Source organism: Panthera pardus, unplaced genomic scaffold, assembly GCF_024362965.1.
Source record: "Panthera pardus isolate Hobbes unplaced genomic scaffold, ASM2436296v1 HiC_scaffold_13, whole genome shotgun sequence".
NCBI lineage: Eukaryota > Metazoa > Chordata > Mammalia > Carnivora > Felidae > Panthera > Panthera pardus.
Genome location: NW_026526688.1, coordinates 126102410 through 126122168, shown reverse-complemented (window position 1 = coordinate 126122168; position 19759 = coordinate 126102410). Strand labels below are relative to the sequence as shown.

Sequence of the window (19759 nt, the reverse complement as noted above, 5' to 3'; positions counted from 1 at the left end):
CTAATTTATATAGCTGTTCATCATATTTTATCTTTTAATGTTTATTCTTTTGTTATTTTTTTCATTAATGAATGGTTACTTGAATTTTTATGTATGTGTTTATGCAGATACTGAGTCAATTGAGGTAACCTAAAGCTGTCACATTAGTGCTTGACATATAATAAGCACTCTACAATAAAAGAAGGAGCCACAAACATACATAAACACAATTATTTTCTCCAACTAGATTATAAACTTTGTGTTAATAACTCTGTGAACATGGGATCTTGTTTGTCTTGTACATCTTCTTCTCCCCAGTGCCTAGCACAGAGTCTGGCCTATAGTAGGTTATTAATAAAAATTTGTTGTGGTGGGTCATATAGATTGGGGACAAAGATGAAGAAAGTAGAGATTATTTCAGTAACTTGTGTTAAGAGTGAACGCATTTCCCCCCTGTTACCTATTTATGCACGGTGACATTAGCATTTCTTACAAATACCAAGGGAGTATGGTTCTTACAGGTAGATCAAGTGTAGGGGGGTACGGAATTTAGTCCAGATGCACTGGCATGGCTATCTTGGTTCTTTTTGGCCATTTTCCATTCTTCCTGGGTATGTGCAGGCCACATCAGTTGGACAGTGTTTTAAATATCATCTGTGGTCTTCAGTGAGTGTTTGGAAGAAAAGTAATTCAAATTAAGCTGTATAGACAAAAATATGTACACACACACGCACAGATATATATATATATATATGAACATTACTATGTCTAATTTTAAGCAATGACGGAAATTTTAGCATATATTCAATATAAACCATTTACATGTTGAAGAACTTACATAAATCAGTAAGCTATGTTTTAACATTACTAAAAATAAGATATCTTAACATTTAAGATGTTGCTTTTTCTAGTTTCAAATGATAGGTGTGGTAATGAAAGTACATTATTTGGCTTTATGATATTTATGTACTTGCAAGTTTAGTTGGTAATTCAAATATTTTACAGGGTCATGAAAATCAGTAGTATTTTCCTCTTGTAATGACAGGCACCATATTAAAATTATCACGTTCCACATGCCTTATTTTTTTGATCATTGTTGTATTTGTCCTCCTTAAAAGAAAGGGCATAGCAGCTACTACACTATATAAAGGTAATTTTATACTTGCCAATTGATCTTCCCTTGGGGGCTACTGTACTTTTTATAAATAGCTTGCTGACTTCGAAGAAACATACTTCTGTTCTTAGGAACTCATCTGGAAAGGGCATTTCTTTGGGGATATGGAGACCATGTGTGGAATTTCAGCTACAGGGAAAATTCTGGGTTTTAGACAAAGAAATATTGGGTGGTTTAAAATTGAGAGTCCATTTGTGAAAAATCGGTTTGCTTTTAATAGTTCTATTTTGTTTTTAGAGCTTAATACATTATAGACCCATGGTCCCCAGTCTGGAGTGTTCAGACTCCTAGGGACCTGCAATGCAGATTGGTACCAATAGTCATATTACCCTGGTCATAAGTACTGATTTAAAGTAGTGTATGATTGATTTATTAAAAATGAGCAAATGTTTGTTACCTAAAAAGGGTAATTTGTTTACTTTACCAAACTTGGAATTCATGGAGTAAAAGTAACAGAAAGTCCCCTTCGGAGAGATTCATGCCAACTTGAAGCCTCACCGATACAGCTGTCACATATGTGAGATTGTTAACTCCAGAGATTTTTATTGATTGAATTAATAAATTCAGTTGTAAATCTAAGAATTCAAAATACTTAATAGCTGAATTTTACCTTATGGTGAATCTCAAAGTTTGGTAAACTACTTTTCATCCCCCATTACATTTTTGGATGAAAGGTGCAAGTGGTTTTATGATACTTCTGTGACGAGAATATCTGTGGGGGCTGGTGTAGCTTACATATATATGGATGTGTGATGCTGAATCCGTATTTCTTAAAGTAACTTTCATTGTATTTAGATTAAGAGGTACCAGGGGCGCCTGGGTGGCGCAGTCGGTTAAGCGTCCGACTTCAGCCAGGTCACGATCTCACGGTCTGTGAGTTCGAGCCCCGCGTCGGGCTCTGGGCTGATGGCTTGGAGCCTGGAGCCTGTTTCCGATTCTGTGTCTCCCTCTCTCTCTGCCCCTCCCCCGTTCATGCTCTGTCTCTCTCTGTCCCAAAAATAAATAAAAAACGTTAAAAAAAAAAAAAAAAAAAAAAAAAAAAAAAAAAAAAAAGAGGTACCCAAAATAAGCTCTGCTGTTTTCAGTGCCAGTGTTATTTTTTCTTTTTTTCCTGTTTTTCTCCCTGACTTTGGATGGTGTGGGGAGGAGAGGTCATGGTTAGACCAGCAGCACAGGCCGCCATCAAACTTGAAACGTTCTGAACAGATAGCACACCCCGCCCACCATTTCTTTCACATCACTGTAAAAGCTCCCAAGTTGTTACTTGAAGACTGAATTTTGTACAAGTTCATTTTGAAACATTTTGAACCATTAAAGTATTAAATGAATTACTATAGAATTGCCACAGTTTATGGTACAACTTAGTTTTTAACAAAGCTTTTGTTTATCACATTCTTAAATGGCTGAAGTATGCTGATAAGAAATTTCTCAGTCATTGTGGCGATTTACAGCCCTTTTTTGCGGGATGGTGTTTAAAATACCTAACCTAAATTTTTCTTAATGCAAGTTTAAGTTACTCTTTCTTATTCATTGTGTACTTGAAGGAAAGTAACTGAGTTACTTGTGTTTCCTCTGGGCTGCATTCATATGTTTGGGGTCATCTGTGAAGTTCTTTTCATGCTAGTGCTGTCTTCCTTCAAACCCCATGCTGCCTCGTCTATAACAGTCCTTGAGTATCCTGAAATGATAAAAAAAAAAAAAATTATTTTGTTACCCTACTGTAAGTCTCTTATGAAGGAGAAATTATATGAAAGTTTTTTATGAAAGACTTTAACAGCTACATTTTCAAAAATAACAATTTCAATATGGAAATGCTTAGGCATGACTGTACCAGGAATAATGAAATGGTAGATTCTTGTACAGACATGTGGCATCACTAAGAAGACCACAGCTACAAATACAAGTTAAAAATATTTGTGTTAGCAATTCAAAAACAAGTGCTTTTAAGATAATGGGTGTGACTGTTTTAAAAAAGTTCTTATTTATTTATTTAAGAGAGATAACAGGGGGAAGGGCAGAGAGAGATGAAGAGAATCCCAAGTAGACTCCATGCTGTCAGCGTGGGCTTGACGTGGGGCCCGATGTGGAGCTCGAACTCATGAACTGTGAGATCATAGCTTGAGTTGAAACCAAGAGTCAGATGCTTAACCAACTGAACCACTCATGTACCCTATGTGTCTTTTCTTAACATGTTGATTGCTTTTGACAAAGCTTCGTTTTGCTTGGAGCTTTGTCAGAAGCAATCAACATGTTAACATAGTTGTGTGTTCTTGAAGAATTCATTGCATATTAATTTTTTTCCTAAAATGCTATGTATTTATGTAAAATGGAGTAAGGTTCTAGACTCATATAATTATAAATGTGTACTTCACCCTCATGAGTCTCTAGTCATTCATTCAAAAGGTGTGAGGGACCCGGGGAAATGCTTTGTTTGGAACTCTCCTTTGTGTTGCAGTTGACATAAGTTTCTCAGCCCATAAAAAGCATGTGCAAGCCAAAAATGTGATCACTTATTTTGAAAAAGAGGACAGTCCTAGGTGCTTTTCTTGAGAACCTTTGCTCCAAGCTAAGCTTTTTTTTTCTTTTTTTAACGTTTATTCATTTTTTGAGACAGAGAGAGACAGAGCATGAATGGGGGGAAGGTCAGAGAGAGAGGGGGACACAGAATCCGAAACAGGCTCCAGGCTCTGAGCTGTCAGCACAGAGCCTGACGCGGGGCTCGAACTCACAGACCGCGAGATCATGACCTGAGCTGAAGTCAGATGCCCAACCGACTGAGCCACCCAGGTGCCCCTAAGCTAAGCTTTTAAATATAGGGCCTATTTTCTGATGCATCAGTAGTTTTTGTGTGTGTTTTTTTTTGTTTGTTTGCTTTTTTTGGTTGTTTTTTTCCTCTATTCAGTTTTTCTTATACTTTAATGTAATTGATAAGGACAAGCGATTCAGTTGTTTCTCAGAATCCATCTAAGGTGTCTTGAATGGTGCAAGCTAAAATAATCTCAGTGAGAAAATAAATCTAAGCAAATTATCCGTTGCTAGCAAATCATTGTGGGTGACTACCAAAGACATCCTTTCTTCATCTTCTTTAAGTGGAATCCCATATCATGTAAAGATTGTGTTATTTTAGAATACGTGGCGGGGGGGGGGGGGGGGGGCGGTGATCATGCCAAACATTTATAGAGCACTTATCTAGCAGTTACGTTACTTGCCTTATCTTTTATTTTTAAGTCTTTTAACCATCTGAGGAAGCACACATTATTCATACCTTTATTTTACAAAACAGAAATCAGAGCCATAGAGAGGTTAATTACCTTGCTTAAGGTCACACAACGATTAGGTAGTAGAGCCCGTATTTTATATCAGGTTTCTTTGACTTTACAGCAATTGCTGTTAAGTTTCACTGGTGTTCACATGAATCTTTTCAAAGGTGGATTATAACCATTAAAATGTGTCCAGGACAGACCTTCAGAGAAGCTCTCCCTATCTCTTTTCTAATAACATATTTATCTGCATTTCCTCTTTATTTTCCATTCTTTAGAGTTAGCTAGATGTGTGGGATGTGAAAGTGAGCCATATGTAGAATCTCTACTTGGTGTTATTTAAATGTCAACATGGTAATGAGAAATTGATGGGGCCAAGTACTCCAGACTTGCCAGTATCATGATGTTCATCAGTAATAAGCAAATGAGCGTGGTTAGCCTGTGTGCTCTAGAATGATAGAAAATACAAAAACACTGTCATGTACTTAGCAAAAACTATATGAGTAATAACACCCAGAAAGTAGAGGATAATGCTAATTTTTTTGGTAACCACCTTCAACTTCAACTAACAGGAAAGTCTACTTTTATTCTCCGGGTGCCAGTTACCAGTGAAGAAGAGGAATTTGCATTTCTGCATTGGTGATACTTGTGACTTTGAGATCAACATTGCCTTCTGGTCTCCTGTGTGTTGCGTTCTTTTCAGCATTAATAAATTTATTTAAAATAAAGTTATGTTAATGGATCAAATGAGTTCTTGTGCTTGGCAGTGAAATAATCAGATTCGAACTTATATTTAAAATTTAGAGAGGCTTCCCATTAAAAATAGCATTTGGTTGCATTTGCTGACATAGCCTCTTCTAATTTTCTGCTAAGAGATTAATGAAGACCTAGAAACAAACTCAGTAATGGGGGGAAAAAAAGACTGATACTCAATTGCTAGAAATTTTGATGCATTTCCCCCATCTACAAGGAACTAGACTAGGAAAAACAGGATTATCTAATGAAACTAATCAGTATAAAGTAGCAAATGTAGTTTGCTTCTTTTGTAACATCATCTGCTTGCTCAGACACCCACGATCTTGAAACATCGAGGAAATGGGGCAGCTCTCCATTTGCTGCAAGGGCGGCTATTTTTCTGAGGAAGCTATAATATTACCATCATTTATGCTTCTGTTCTCGTAGTTTTTCTGTCTGTCCAGCAGCTTTAAGAAGAAAGAAAACAGCAAGAACATTAAAGATTAGGGTAGTGGGAGCTGCAGACCACTGCATCCTGAAAGGAAGATGTCTCCCAGGTAATGGACTCAAAGTGGGAGTGGAGAACCGAATGGTAGGCCTTTTAGATTTCAGGTGATCCTTTTTCAGATTGGCAGTCTGTTAGGAGAAGGTTCCTTTGCCATCCAGAAGACAAGCTTTATATTAATGCCTGATGGCCACTGAGAATTGGACTTTTGACTCTTCCTATGAATCTATATCTCTGCTACAGCACTGTGAAGGGATTTCTATAACCATCCAAGAGCACAGTGAGCCAGGCCAAGCCTTCTTTGGATGGTGGACACTGTCACCAGCACAGGAAGAGGCAACAGAAAACCTGAACACCATTTGATTTGTTAACTGATACTGTACTTCAGGGTAAGGGCCTATCTTTCTGAAAATGCACGAGAAAAGCACATTTTAGGGAGTATTTACAAAACTAGAACATTTAGAAAACAGTTTAACATAACATAAGGTAGTAGGTAGGGTATCTGTGAACCTGCTGCAGACAGCTGCGAGGAGAGAACTAACTCATATTTCAGGCAAGATTGCAGGAAACAAAAAAACTGGGAAAGTGGGATTCAACTCTGCAGAAGAGGCAAGAAGGAAGAATTCATGTTTTGAAGAACTAAATCAATGATGTGAAGAACCAGCTTCAGGAACTTAGATTTCAAAGAAAGATCAAGAATAAAAAACAGATAAAAGATAATAAATATGGGGAAGGAGAACTGAAGTCCAGTCTAGGAAAGATAAATACAAGTGGCTGATAAAAATAAGAAAAAAAAATCAGCCTGTTTTGCAAAGAAATGGAAATAAAAATGAGTTTTCACTTTATGCCAATCAAATTAACTAACATATATTAAACAAGTGAACCCCCCCGTTTTTTTTAAGTTTACTTAATTGGTTTTGAGAGAGAGAAAGAGGGCACATGTGAGCAGCAGACAGAGAGGGAGAGAGAGAATCAATCCAAGCAGGCTCCACGCTCAGTACGGAGTGCAACATGGGTCTTGATCCCACAACTGTGAGATCATGACCTAAGCCAAAATCAAGAGCTGGACGTTCAACTGACTGAGCCACCCAGGCACGCCCAAAATACCCTTTTGATAGAAGCTCAGTGGAAAAGTCCTGTTTGAAATGTATAGTCATTTCGATAGTTTGGTAACATTTTCTTAAAAAGGTTAGTGCTTTATCTAAAGGTTACAATCATGGATATGTGATAAGATTTGCTTATAAGGATAACAAATAGGAAAAATTTTGATAAACTATGAGACAGTTAGTGATAATTTATAGCCCTAAAATCATGGTTTTGAAACTAATGATATGGAAATATCCTTCCAATATAATGTAGTTTCAGTGTATCCCAAGCTGAGAGCTAATAATGAAGAAGGAAGATGTATTTAGTGGGAAGTAAATGTGGAAATATGTTTGCTCTCCAGATGACTTACTTCCCAAATCATTTCTTATGAATTAAGTCCTAGTAAATGTTAGCACCTTATAGGTCTGAGAAAGCTGCCATAGATTTCTGCTAACATTGCCTAAACCTTTTTATACTGTTTTAAATACCACAGAACATTGCTTTTAGTGGAACAGATATTAACATTATATTAACATCTACCAGAAAAATGTTATTTCAATACCAGTTTGGGAAACAATATGTTAAATAAAAAAAAATATATGTGAAATTGAAGTAAATACACCAAATAATTTAAAATGATCTCTGAATGGTGAAATTGTTATATACTTATATGTCATTCCTAAATTTTTCTTCAACAGGAATTTCTTTAATAAGAATGCAATACCTTTTTTTTTTTAATAGAACGTACAGCAAATGTATTTAAAAAGGAGAAATTTGAAGAATTCTGCCTATAAAATTCAATAGTCATTAGAGGGCATAAAATAGAGTCATTGTGATGGAATTCATGTCGTGATTGTATGCTGTTACAGGATTTTAGAATAGACATTTATTTTTATGTATGTATATATTTTAATGTTTATTTATATTTGAGAGAGTACGAGTGTGGGAGAGGCATAGAGAGAGGAGGGAGGACACAGGATCTGAAAGCAGGCTCCAGGCTCTGAGCTGTCAGCACAGAGCCCTGCGCAGCACTCGAACCCATGAACTGCAAGATCACAATCTGAGCTGAAGTTGGACGTCTAACCGACTGAGCCACCCAGGCACCCCGGCATTTAGTTTTTAAGGTGTAAGGAGATATTTTGACCAAGTATTCCATCTTGCACAGAATTAGTTCCTCCTTTATTGTGAATGAGTTCCAATAGACCAAAAAAGTAAGTTATCCTGAGCCAAAGTAGAGTGAAAATAGTTGTTGTTTCTTTATTTTGTTTTAATCAGAGAACTGAATACAACCCTTATCTTACTTGTCATTAACCCCAACCAAGTGAAAAATGGGACAGGGAGGTTAGTCCCTGTGATGGTTGAAAGTGTGTGTGTGTGCGAGCCTGTATGCATGCACACACATGTATGTGTGTTTAATCTTTCTTCCTCCTCATTTTCTTCATTTTTTAATACATCAAAGTAAAAGACACTGTAATCCTATCTCTTCAGAATCTTTCTTCCACCTCTCCCAAATCAACCTAAATTCGTCTAATTATTCACAGATGAGATTAAGTCCAAAAGAATTTTTGTTCGTTGTTGTCCTGTTTCTCTTCTTTGTTTTTCTTATAGAGATAACTACCTTTCTTTTTGTGGCTATGTTAATAGATAAGCATGTTCACATAGTTGGCTATTGCCATAATCATATTATTTTATTAATGCAAGAATTTTAGACTAACAGAAGCAAATCTGGAAGTGATTTAGATCATGGCCTTTTTGAAGAATTTGAATTGTGCCCCCATCAGACTGTGTAGAGCAAGTTACATTGGGAGGTGTGAGAAGTAAGCATCAAGAGGCTATACTTTGTTGGAATGGGTAGTATTCACTGTAAGTTGTAAAGTTGAAAGAAATGCATGTTCTGGTTAATCTTTTTATTAAAAAAACGGCTTTTATATTTCTCAATTATTCAGGTTCACTGTTTTGATTTAAACTGAAGACCATAGCGCACACTGTTAATGCCCTTCCCATGAGGGATGCTTTTATACTGACAAGTCCATAAAGCAGCCTTATTTTATGGACTGTCGTGTGTTTAAGGGCACCCCCACATTAATTTGCTAGGTGAGACATAATTTCAGAATACCTTGTACACATTTATTTGTGGAACATTCAAAGATAGAAAGTACTGGAATACTCATATGGTCAACTCCTGCATTCTTGATTTGGTGAACACTTTGATCAGTGTAGTGTGGCAGTTTTGCAGACGCATCTCAAACCAGGTGGCATAAAGATGATAAACCTTAAAACAACTGGGTTCAGTATACATTTTTTTGTAGAGTTAATATGCAGCAATACTCAGTACTAATACTTAAGATATCTGTGAAAATAACAAAACATTTTTTAGTTATTTTGGCCCAGTCTGTGAGCAAATTATTTAATAAGGGTGTTGTGGTTAGGATTTCAAAAGCAAATCATTTCCATTTTATCATGAAAAATCCTTCTCTTTCTGGGTTTCCAGGCTCTTGGTTAATGATTTGTATTGTGATCAGGGTGGTTTTGGGGATTTTCATCTGTAACTAATTAGAACTTGGTTTTTTGATTTGAAATTCCACCTCCTTGGTTAAACTTCCTAATTGGGCTAAGAGAAGCACTTTTTTTTTTTTTTGCCCCTTTTCTCCCTTTACAAATGATTCCCTAACACTTCCTAAACTAAGTGGAAGTACTTCTGATGAAGGTAGAAATTGAAGGTTGAAAGAATTTAATTAACAAGGCAGTTATTTCATTTTGTATATAGATGTTTTTCACCACGGGGAAATCTTTGGTTTCTTTTGGGTACGGAGGAAATAAAGTATGGTCTGAGAATTAGCTGATAAATGCTACAAACTTGAAGAGCCAAAGCTGTATATTTAGAAGCATTTGGAGATCCAGAAATATTCAGATGATGAGCAAATATTATTTCCAAAATAGTCATCAGATATTATAGAATGAGATATACATAATCTCAGGGCAGTTCTTGAAGACAAGGGCCATTTCTTATTTGTTGTTTTAATGCCTAGCTTTTGAATATCAGGTTCACATAATAGGTTTGCTTTAATTTAGATCAAGAAAATTTAAAAACTGAGGCATAAGTATTCATTTGATTAATTGAATTGTTTATATCTATCAGTCTTAGTGTAACCAGGCATATGCCTTTTTTTTTTTTTTAATTTAAGAAGTTGTCTGCTACTTATCGATCTTACTTTCTTTTTTTAATTTTCAGAGGAGTTTGCTCTTCTTCCTGTTAAGCATTTAGGTTACAGCAGATTTGGTTTTATAATAGTTCAAACCAACTTTGGAATTTGGCAGACCTGGATCTTCTTGATTGTAGGCATTTCTGGTGCCATTCCATGCAACAAGAAGTTCTTGGACCAAGTCTACCTAAAGTCCAAGTTCATACATCTGTCTGTTTCATAGATCCCATTCTGTTTCATTCCATTCTGTTCTTTATTCCTTCACATAAGTGTATGTTTTTCACTTCTGGCTTGAGAGTTATAGATAGTATGGTGCAGTGATTATGGGAAAAGGTGCTGCAAATAAAGTGGGTTCAAATCCTGGTTCTGCTCTTTACTAGCTGGATGATCTAGGGTTAAGTTGTTTAATACCTCTGTGTCTCAGTTTCCTCATGTGTAAAGTTGGGATAACAGAATAACTTACCTCTCAGAGCTGTTAGACGATTAAATGTGATAATACATACGAGGTGCTTAGAACAGTGTGTGGTGTGTAACTGAATTCTTTGTCTATCTTTGAAGGCTGATTTGAACTTGATATCACCTGCTTCACCCCAGAGTATTTTCTGACCCAATTTGGTGTTCGTATTCCACTTCAACCAAGGTTGAACTTATCCTTTGGTATGCCTCACCTGCGCCCTTTGAAGTCTTGGGTACTCTCCACACAACCACCTGAATTCTGTCTACCTTGTCAAGCCTCCTGTTCTACCTTTTTCTTATTACCGAGGTAAAGACATGGTGCTTGAACTCACAAAACACATATCACCAACCTAGATTGCAAACTTTGTGACTATAGACAAATAATGATTTTTGATATTCCATAAGTACTCTTTGTTACTGCACAGAGCAAAAAAGTTACCCGGTAAACCCATGCCAGTTGTAAAATTGCAGCTAATCTATTTTCTGAATGAGAAATTTAGAAATGATCTAAATTGATATAAGTGAGCAGACTTCAGCGATTTACAGTTTCATTCGTGTGTTAGGAGTAACCCGAGGTCGTTTCACATCGTGTATTCCCTGAGCCTGTTGTTTGAATAAAATAGGATTATCTTAAGCCAAGTGTCAGGCAGGTAGGTAAGCAGTTTGTATTTACTGCTTGTTAGACTTTAGTTATGAGGAAACTATATATTTCAGTGGAGATAGTAATAGTGGTAACTGTGTAGTGCCTGTGTCCACGTAATACCTATCGACCAGTACTTCATCATGGCTGAAAAAGGCTTAAAAAAAAAAAAAGAGGACTTAGAACATTGTAAATTTCAGAAACATTTTTTTAATGCAAGATTTTAGTGTAGAAATGGTGCTTCTAGATAGTTGACCGACTCTCTCAGGCTCTGGAGGATATTATTTGGTGCTGGTGACCACAAGAAGTGAAGCAGGACAGTGAAGGACCCTGTTCTTGGCAACATGGAATGGTGAATAACAGTATTAGGATTTTCTTTTCCACAAACATTCTAGGATGTTCAGGCTATTCACAGTGAAACGTGAAGAAAATAGTAGTACTCAGAATTTACTTTGCAGTTGCTATTTGGTTTCTAGTTTAGGTTGTGTATTCTCCTTTAATGTTTCATTTTGACATAATATATTTTAACATGGACTTTTCTTGCAGAGAAACATTTTATGATATAATTTTTCTCAAGTTCTAGGAGACAACGTGGCTGTGTTTTATTTACTCGAATCATTTGTGATGAGAACCAGACTCAAACTTATTTCAGAAATATTGTTAATTATACAAATAAAAGGGGCAGATATCTTTTTGATTCATCTACACATTTCAGAGTTGCTCCATATTACATTCATGAAACTGTTTCTAAATAATCATACAGCATCTTCTAATATTGGTATGTATTTCATACTTGCCCATTAGAAGTTGTATTTAATTACACGACTACACAGTAATGGGTGGTTGTCAGGCAGAATGAGATTTCAGTACATGGTAATGAGGTTAAAGGTAATGGAAGGTAGATTCAAATATACATGATGAATTGTATATTTGAATTGTTTCTATACATATTATAGATTTTAGTTAATATCCTATTGGTATTTATAAAACAAAGAAAAGTAAAGAAAGATAGTAGGTCAGGTTATGTTTTTAGTTTTCAACATTTTTAATGGGCAAAATTCAAGGAATATGTGCTGCAGTAGCAATACTGCAAAGAAACAATTGTCTGTGGTTTAGGTGCCTACCACTGTAATTACTGGAATCCAGTTTTCAGAAGACCTTCTCCCATTTTGCATCTCCTTATGGCAGGTTGAGAATAAATGGTGGCAGGTGGGAAGATGTCAGAATAAAAATCAGAATTAAGGAAGATTGCAATTATTTAAAAAAAGTCAACAGCAAGGTACCCTTTAAAGGATTTGAGGTGTGGGGAAGAATAGAGATAGAGGGAGGATTGGGAAATCATTTTGGATATTAAGGTGACCTGAATCCTATAGGAAGGAAGTGCTTATTAGCTACTGTTTCTGAGCCATTTTAGTTTTTTGTGTGTTTTTTAGAAATGGATCCTTTATTAAGAGTCAGAGTCTTATTAAAGGACTTAAATTGCACTTATGCAGATAATTTCTTAGAATTTCTTCAAGGTATATTAGGGACTTGACTTCTCTATTACTGCATTTGACAAAAGAGGTATAAGCTCAAGGTGCCTTTTTGTTTTGAAAATATTAGGGCAAGAGGATAAATGTCAACAAAAACTCAAACTTGCCTGATTCCCTTTTAGCCCGTTTACTTAAATCATGCTTAAAATTATAAATAAGGTCAACATGTAAGAAATCAACTTACTACTTTTTTCTATTTAAATACATATTTTTACATTATACATGAGAAAATAGTTTAGTGGTATTTGAGGTTTGTTTTATGATTTACAAACATTACACTTGAATACAATGTGGAGTTTTATTTTTTAAAATTTTTTTTAATGTTCATTTTTGAGAGAGACAGAGTGTGAGTGGGGGAGGGGCAGAGAGAGGGGGAGTCACAGAATCTGAAGCAAGCTCCAGGTTCTGAGGTCTGCACAGAGCCCATCACGGGGCTTGAACCTGCAACTGTGAGATTGTGACCTGAGCTGAAGTCGGATGCTTAACCGACTGAGCAACCCAGGCACCCCCTATAGTGGGGAATTTTAAGGAATGATCAGGTTTTATGGGTATATTCTCTATCAATTCAGAAAAATGTAGATTTTTATTTGTTAAAGCTAGTATAAACATGCAGCATATAGTTCAACACATGAATCTGCTCATGCTGTTTCTTAATATCTTTCAATGGTTCCCATTGTCTTCAAGATGACATCCAGTATCTGTCTTTGAAGCCTCATCTTCATTCGTTTACAGAGCTTGTGTTTTCCCCTCATCTGCTCCCTCTCCCATTTCTAATAAGGATTACGTCACTCTCTATCAACTCAAGCTCTCTACATCTGAATATCCTTGTAGCTTTTCAAAGGCTGACCATTTCTTTTCTTCAACTGCATGAATACAGGTCATGGGCCACCAGCTTTCTGCTTCATATTAACATCCACCTATATTCCCATATAGTCATATTGCCTTCCCTTCTTTCTGAGTGTAAGCCTCCTTTCCAAATTGAAATAATATTCAATGATTTTCTACTTTCACTCTCCCTTTCCCTCTTTCTCTGCTAACTCCTTTTTTTTTTTTTTTTTTTTTTTTTTTATAAACTCTTTTCCCTTAGCAAAACCCTTCTTTGACCCATTGTCAGCTTCTAACTGCTGCCCTAACTCTCCTTCTGGAAAGAACTTGTGTGTGTTCCTGACCACCCATTCATTGTTTATTTCACTGTCTGAAGCTGGAATTGCTTTCACCAAATCACTAATGACTACTGATTTGCCAGATTCCCCAAACACTTGTTTCAGGTGCTGGCATATTCCCTGTATCCAATGAAAATGACACTTTTTATTAATATTATCCTCTCCTCATTTATTTATATGGCTTCCCCTTTGCTAGGTTCTTTTCCTGGCTCTTCCACATGCCTTGTAAATGTGTTCACTGAGGTTCAGAGAAACTGCTTTATCTCTTACTCCAGCATGATTTACTCTTTGGACTGATGCCCCATTCACAAGCACGCCTCAAAACACAGAACAGGTCTCCCACCTTAAGTCTTGACCCTCATTAAAGGCTTCAGTCTTTTTGTTTATTTCATAATACCTCCCAAACTCAGTATGCCCAATTTGAACTCATGATCAGTTCCGTAAAATTTAGTCTTTTTTTGTTGTTGTTGTTATTTATTACCTATAAGTGACATCCCTACACAGGACATTACCAGATATACAAACACTGAAACCAGGAATCTGGGAACAAATCTCTAATTCTTGCTGCCTGTAGTATCTTAATCTTGAGTCTTCTCTTTATTCCTACATTTTATGTCTTGCTTAAATATCATCTCAGTTTTCACCAAGAATAGCCTTAGTGTATCCTCCCTGCCTGCCTCTCAGGCTTTGGCTATCTATATTTTGTTATTTTTGTTTTGTTTTGTTTTGGGGCAAATTGAAAATACTTGTTTATGAACCCTTTGGGACACAAAATTTTTCATAACCTTCAGAAAGTGATTGACACATTGCTCAATACATGTTTATGGTTTAGGTATAATCATTGTAGTTTGGAAGACTAGTTCTAGTTGCATATTGAGATCATAATTTAACAGGATCATGATCTAACAGGATCACGTTTCCTTGGAAGGGACCAAGAAGTATTCTTTGTTTTCAGTGTTGAAGGATAAGCGTGACTTTAACAGTTGTACTTGAGAGAAAGACCATTCTAGGCAGAAGGAAGACCAAACACAAAAACAAAAACAGAAACAAAAAAACAAAAAACCCAACAACAACAACCGAAAAAAACCCACAAAACCCCAAAAAACAAACAACAACAACAACAAAACCCACAATGCTTAATGCCATGATAGTAATAGGCAGGGTAAAAATATTCTTGGAGCATTAGAATCAATGTTTGAATTTATGAGAATACATATGACTTATTATTAACCAAAAGTATTGGATAAGAAGGTATTTATGTTCAACTAGTGACTTTATAGTTTATTCAGACAAATATTTCATTTTAGGGATTCCTGACTTGGCAGACTAGACATGATGGATTGAATGCTGGACTTGAATTTCTTCTGTAACTTCTAATTTCTTGTTCTGCTTGTTTACATAGTGGTATGATTTGCCATGGAATGATTATTTAAAAGTTAAATGTTAGAGCACTCTGAGGAGTATGCTAAAAATCAGAGACTGTATCTTAAATTTCTCTAGAACCTCTTTTAATTAAAAAAGCTGTAATTTGTCTAAGTTAATTTCTTACTATCTTAGAAACTGGGAATGATAATTTGTGAATTTAATTTTATTTTTTCCATACTGTAAAAGATAAAACCTCCACAGCTTTTCTTTTAAAGTCTGGATTCATTATTCATATATTGTATGAAAACAATTTTACACTTTTTTTCTTCAAACCTTTTTCCTTTATATAACTAAGCACCAGAAGAAAGTCAAACTTTTCCTGTGATGCTAAAATTTCTTCCAGATCACATGTTGAAGTACCCTTTCCTTTTTTCTTTGAGGCCTTTCTTAAGTGATCAAATGTAGACTTTTAAGTATATATGGCCAGCTCTTTAATCTGAACTACTTTGTCTAAATCTGTGCTGTTCAGATAGCATGTATCTTCAGTGTTCAGCTTTGCATCTGGGCTATACTTCAACAGGTATAAAATAGATATATTTTTCTTCCTCTTTTAGATTTGACTGAAATTAGAAGCGTGTTCCATATATATTGTATGGGTTCAAAAGGCCCATTTGATTTTGAAATACTCACTTTTACTCATTATAAAATAAATTGTGACTGTTTTTCTAAGTACAAAACCTTTTCCTAACAAATAACATTTTAATTTGTTATTTTCCTTGACCTCATGTAAGTGTTTCTTTTAAAAAGGTGCCTGGGTGGCTCAGTGAGTTGAGCATTCGACTCTTGATTTTGGCTCAGGTCATGATCTCACACTTCATGGGTTCGAGCCCTGGGTCGGACTCTGTGCTGACAGTGCAGAGCCTGATTGCCTGCTTGGGATTCTCTCTCTCCCTCTCTCTCTGCCCCTCCCCTGCTTTCACTCTCTCTGATTCTCTAAATAACTTAAAAAAAAAAAAGTTTAGTTTTTATAGAATGGTACATGTTTTATATATTGTCAGCCTTTATTTTTTCTAAAGGTGCAAAGCCGAATGAGTGATTGTAAAGAATAGTAGCACCTCTTTCTCTTTGAGTTCTGATCAGTATTTGTGTAAAGCAGAATATCTTTCAGATTGAATAAATTATTAGTAGTACTTTCAAGTGATATTCAGCAAGCCTTGTGGGTAATAGGGTTGAAAACATGCATTGTGTGTTTCAAAAGTTACGTTACTTATAGAAGCTACAGAGAAATTTAGATTTTAAGGAAAAGAAATTTATCTTATTGTTCTTAATAATAGCCTTTTAGGGGCGCCTGGGTGGCGCAGTCGGTTAAGCGTCCGACTTCAGCCATGTCATGATCTCGTGGTCCGTGAGTTCGAGCCCCGCGTCAGGCTCTGGGCTGATGGCTCGGAGCCTGGAGCCTGTTTCCGATTCTGTGTCTCCCTCTCTCTCTGCCCCTCCCCCGTTCATGCTATGTCTCTCTCTGTCCCAAAAATAAATAAAAAAAGTTGAAAAAAAAATAATAGCCTTTTAAAATTCTATTTTTATAAACTATGACCAGTCTTAACTAAATTTTTCTTTTAAACCTTTGGATAAAAATTCATGTTATGTGGATTCCTGCAGCATGAACTTAGTGCCGTATTTGGGCTTGTTTTTGTGATTTTCTTCCACTAAACTTGGAATGCTGTCTTGAGGAATAGGTTTTTGGCTTTCAAGGGCCATCACAGTCAAACACTAGTTCTTAACCACTGTGTCTGTGTAGTGTCTTGCTGATGTTGCTCTCAGTGTATTGACTTCCTTTTCTCTCTGTTTCCAGCCAAGATGTTTTGAAATGTTTCAACCAAACAAAAAACTACAGTGTTACCATTTGTGATAGAGAACATCTTTACTTGGTTATGCTATTTGCTGCGTGATGATTATGGAATTACTGTTATAATAGGAACCATTAACTTTAAGCTTGTGCATGTTTTGGATTAATAGCATCCTTAGTATTTTTTTCTCTTCTCAGTGCCTTGGCTTGTCTTGTTAGGGAAGGAAAAGAAATGATTTAATGTTTTATCATTTAATTAAACTTTTCTTGAGTATGTGAGAGTAAATTTCGGTTTTTGTTACAATGAGACTTTTGTGTTACCTTTGCATTTGATATTCTTCCAGCAAACATTATCCTCTGTTAGCACAGCAAGTTGATAATTGTTCCACCATACTTAAAGGTCTTGCATTGGATTCTGACCTTACTCTGGGAACTTTTTTCTCTAAAACTGAGATGATGCAAAGAAGGGTAACATGACTCAGTTTGGGATTTCCCATGTCAGCGCTGGAAGGTGTCCTGTGGTAGGCTCTTGAAGAGCAGTTAGGGACAGTGGAAATAGCCTTAGATGAGGGGATGGATAGCCACAGTCCTCAAGTAGACTCTAGTTTACAAGGAGTTTCAGACACTTATCTGTAAATAGTGATGATCTGTGTGTGTGTGACAGAGGTATTCTGTTATCTATTACAGTACATATGAGCTAGGTATTATCCCCATTTTACAAATGAGGAAACCAAGGCTTGGAGAAGTAAGCAGCTTGCCCAAGATCATAAGGTCAGTAAATACAGAGCTGGCATTCATACCCGGGGACTATTTTGACTACAAGATTTGGCTCTTCACTGGCCTGCACTGTGTTCCATGTAAAGGACCATGTGCTTATTGTGAAGATTAAATAAATTAATGTGTATGTCTTTGTAAAGCTGTTATTCCTGATAGGGAATGAATATATGTGTGTGTGTGTGTGTGTGTGTGTGTGTGTGTGTGTGTGTGTGTATATATATATATGTGGAACTTGGAACTGTTGGTTTTTTTCTGCTATTTCAAGGATTGGCATTGACTTCATAATTCTATATGTAAATATTTTCACCTTCAAGATTATTAATATTTGTCAGTGTTCTGCTTGTTGATTTATGATGTATATATATTATTCATATATGTAAACATATATAAATATATATGTATACACACACACACTTCTAAAAAGGGAAGAGAATCTATGTTCTTCCCTTTGTGCTGTGGATTTGTTTTTTTCTGAAAAAAAAAAAAAAAGTTTTACCTCAGAGTCTTCTTTTTAGGATTTTCTGGACTTCAGGATTTAATCATTTATTATATTACTCACTTATAATTGCATGCTGGAGAATAGGATCTTTAACACTCCACTGTTTTAAAAAAATAGTACAAGGTAAACACATATAAAAAAAAGATTGATTGCTTTAGTAAGGACACTGAATAGTCAAAAACTTTTCAAACAACTTGGTTTACTGTATACACAAGCTATTTTGAGTGTTGTGAATTACTGAAATACTTTAAGACCTTCTCTAGTTTGTATGCATTACTGAAATACCCAAAGGTTTGATCCTGGAATGCTTGAAAAACTTTAAATTGCAAGGAGAAAACCAATGAGTACTTACTCATGTTGTAACACTTTTCTGTAATTTCCCTCAATTTCTGAGGTTGTCCTCTGGTACCTTTTATTCACGTTAGGGATAGATTTTAAGTACTCTTGATTCCAAGTAATTTGTTTAATTGTCTTAATGCTATCTTTATAATGATTTTAAGCTGTGGCACTCTGTGAGCGAGTGCCCAGGGGCTGGATAATTGACATTCAGGCAGTGAGGTCTGCTTTCTCTTACTGGCCTCTTGGCAGCCTCTGTGACCTCACAAGGGCGTTTAAAAAAATCTTTTAACCTCTAGTAGCTTTGAAGGCAAAGCTGTAGGTTATGGTTTGGGAATTCAAAACTGATAATTTAAGTAAAACTGAATGTAAATATTTGTAGACAAAGCCTTCAGGTCTAAGCTAGTTGAAATATCTTCTAAAAGTATCAAGAGTTTTTTCAAAATTATTCTTTACAACTAACATCAGTATAGTATGAAAAGTCTCTATCAATATCACACATTTAGTAATGGTTACAAGTGTTTGTTTGAAATATAAGTTTTGAAATTCTATTTTTTGATTAAAGTTGAAGTATGTCACTGTATTAACCTTACTTTTCAGATGGGAAATACAGAAATTTCTCCTTTGTCTTTCATAATTAGTATGAATTTGTGAATCTGCTTTCTTATCATATTTAAGATTTATCTTTTATTAACAGTTAAGTGTTTCACATAGCCTCATGTAAATATTCAGCAATAAATGATGATTATTGGTTGCTTAGATAATTACTTATATATGCTTTCTGTGAGCAAAAAACTGAACTTTGGAGGAAGGATGTAAGAGATAATTTTCTTTAAAAATTTTTTTTAATGTTTATTTTTATTTTTGAGAGAGAGAGACAGAGAACAAGCAGGATAGGGGCAAAGAGAGAGGGAGACACAGAATCAGAAGCAGGCTCCAGGATCTGAGCGGTCAGCACAGAGCCTGACACGGGGCTCGAACTCACAAACTGGGAGATCATGACCTGGGTCAAAGTTGGACACTCAACTGACTGAACCACCCAGGAGTCCCAAGAGATAATTTCTAATTTCTCTTCCTAAAACATTTGGAGTGAAAAAATTTTACCTTGATACAATTCAAAGGTAATGTAAGTCCATACTGGCTTTTCTAGGTTATATCTTCATTTTCTAGGTTTTGTAGGTCAAAGGTTTTCTAGGATATGTC

The 19759-nt window shown here is 35.8% G+C and overlaps 1 protein-coding gene and 1 long non-coding RNA gene across 4 annotated transcripts in view; one reads left to right on the top strand and one right to left on the bottom strand.

Moving 5' to 3' along the window:
* BMPR1B (bone morphogenetic protein receptor type 1B) overlaps positions 1-19759 on the top strand; it is a 422185-nt gene that overhangs the window by 84233 nt on the left and 318193 nt on the right. The gene's annotated exons all lie outside the window — the stretch shown is intronic.
* Positions 2515-18759, bottom strand: LOC109275688 (uncharacterized). The gene is made up of 2 exons (XR_002084318.2): positions 18573-18759; positions 2515-2831 (listed from the first exon to the last, which is right to left on the bottom strand). It is a non-coding gene; the product is annotated as an uncharacterized LOC109275688 (long non-coding RNA).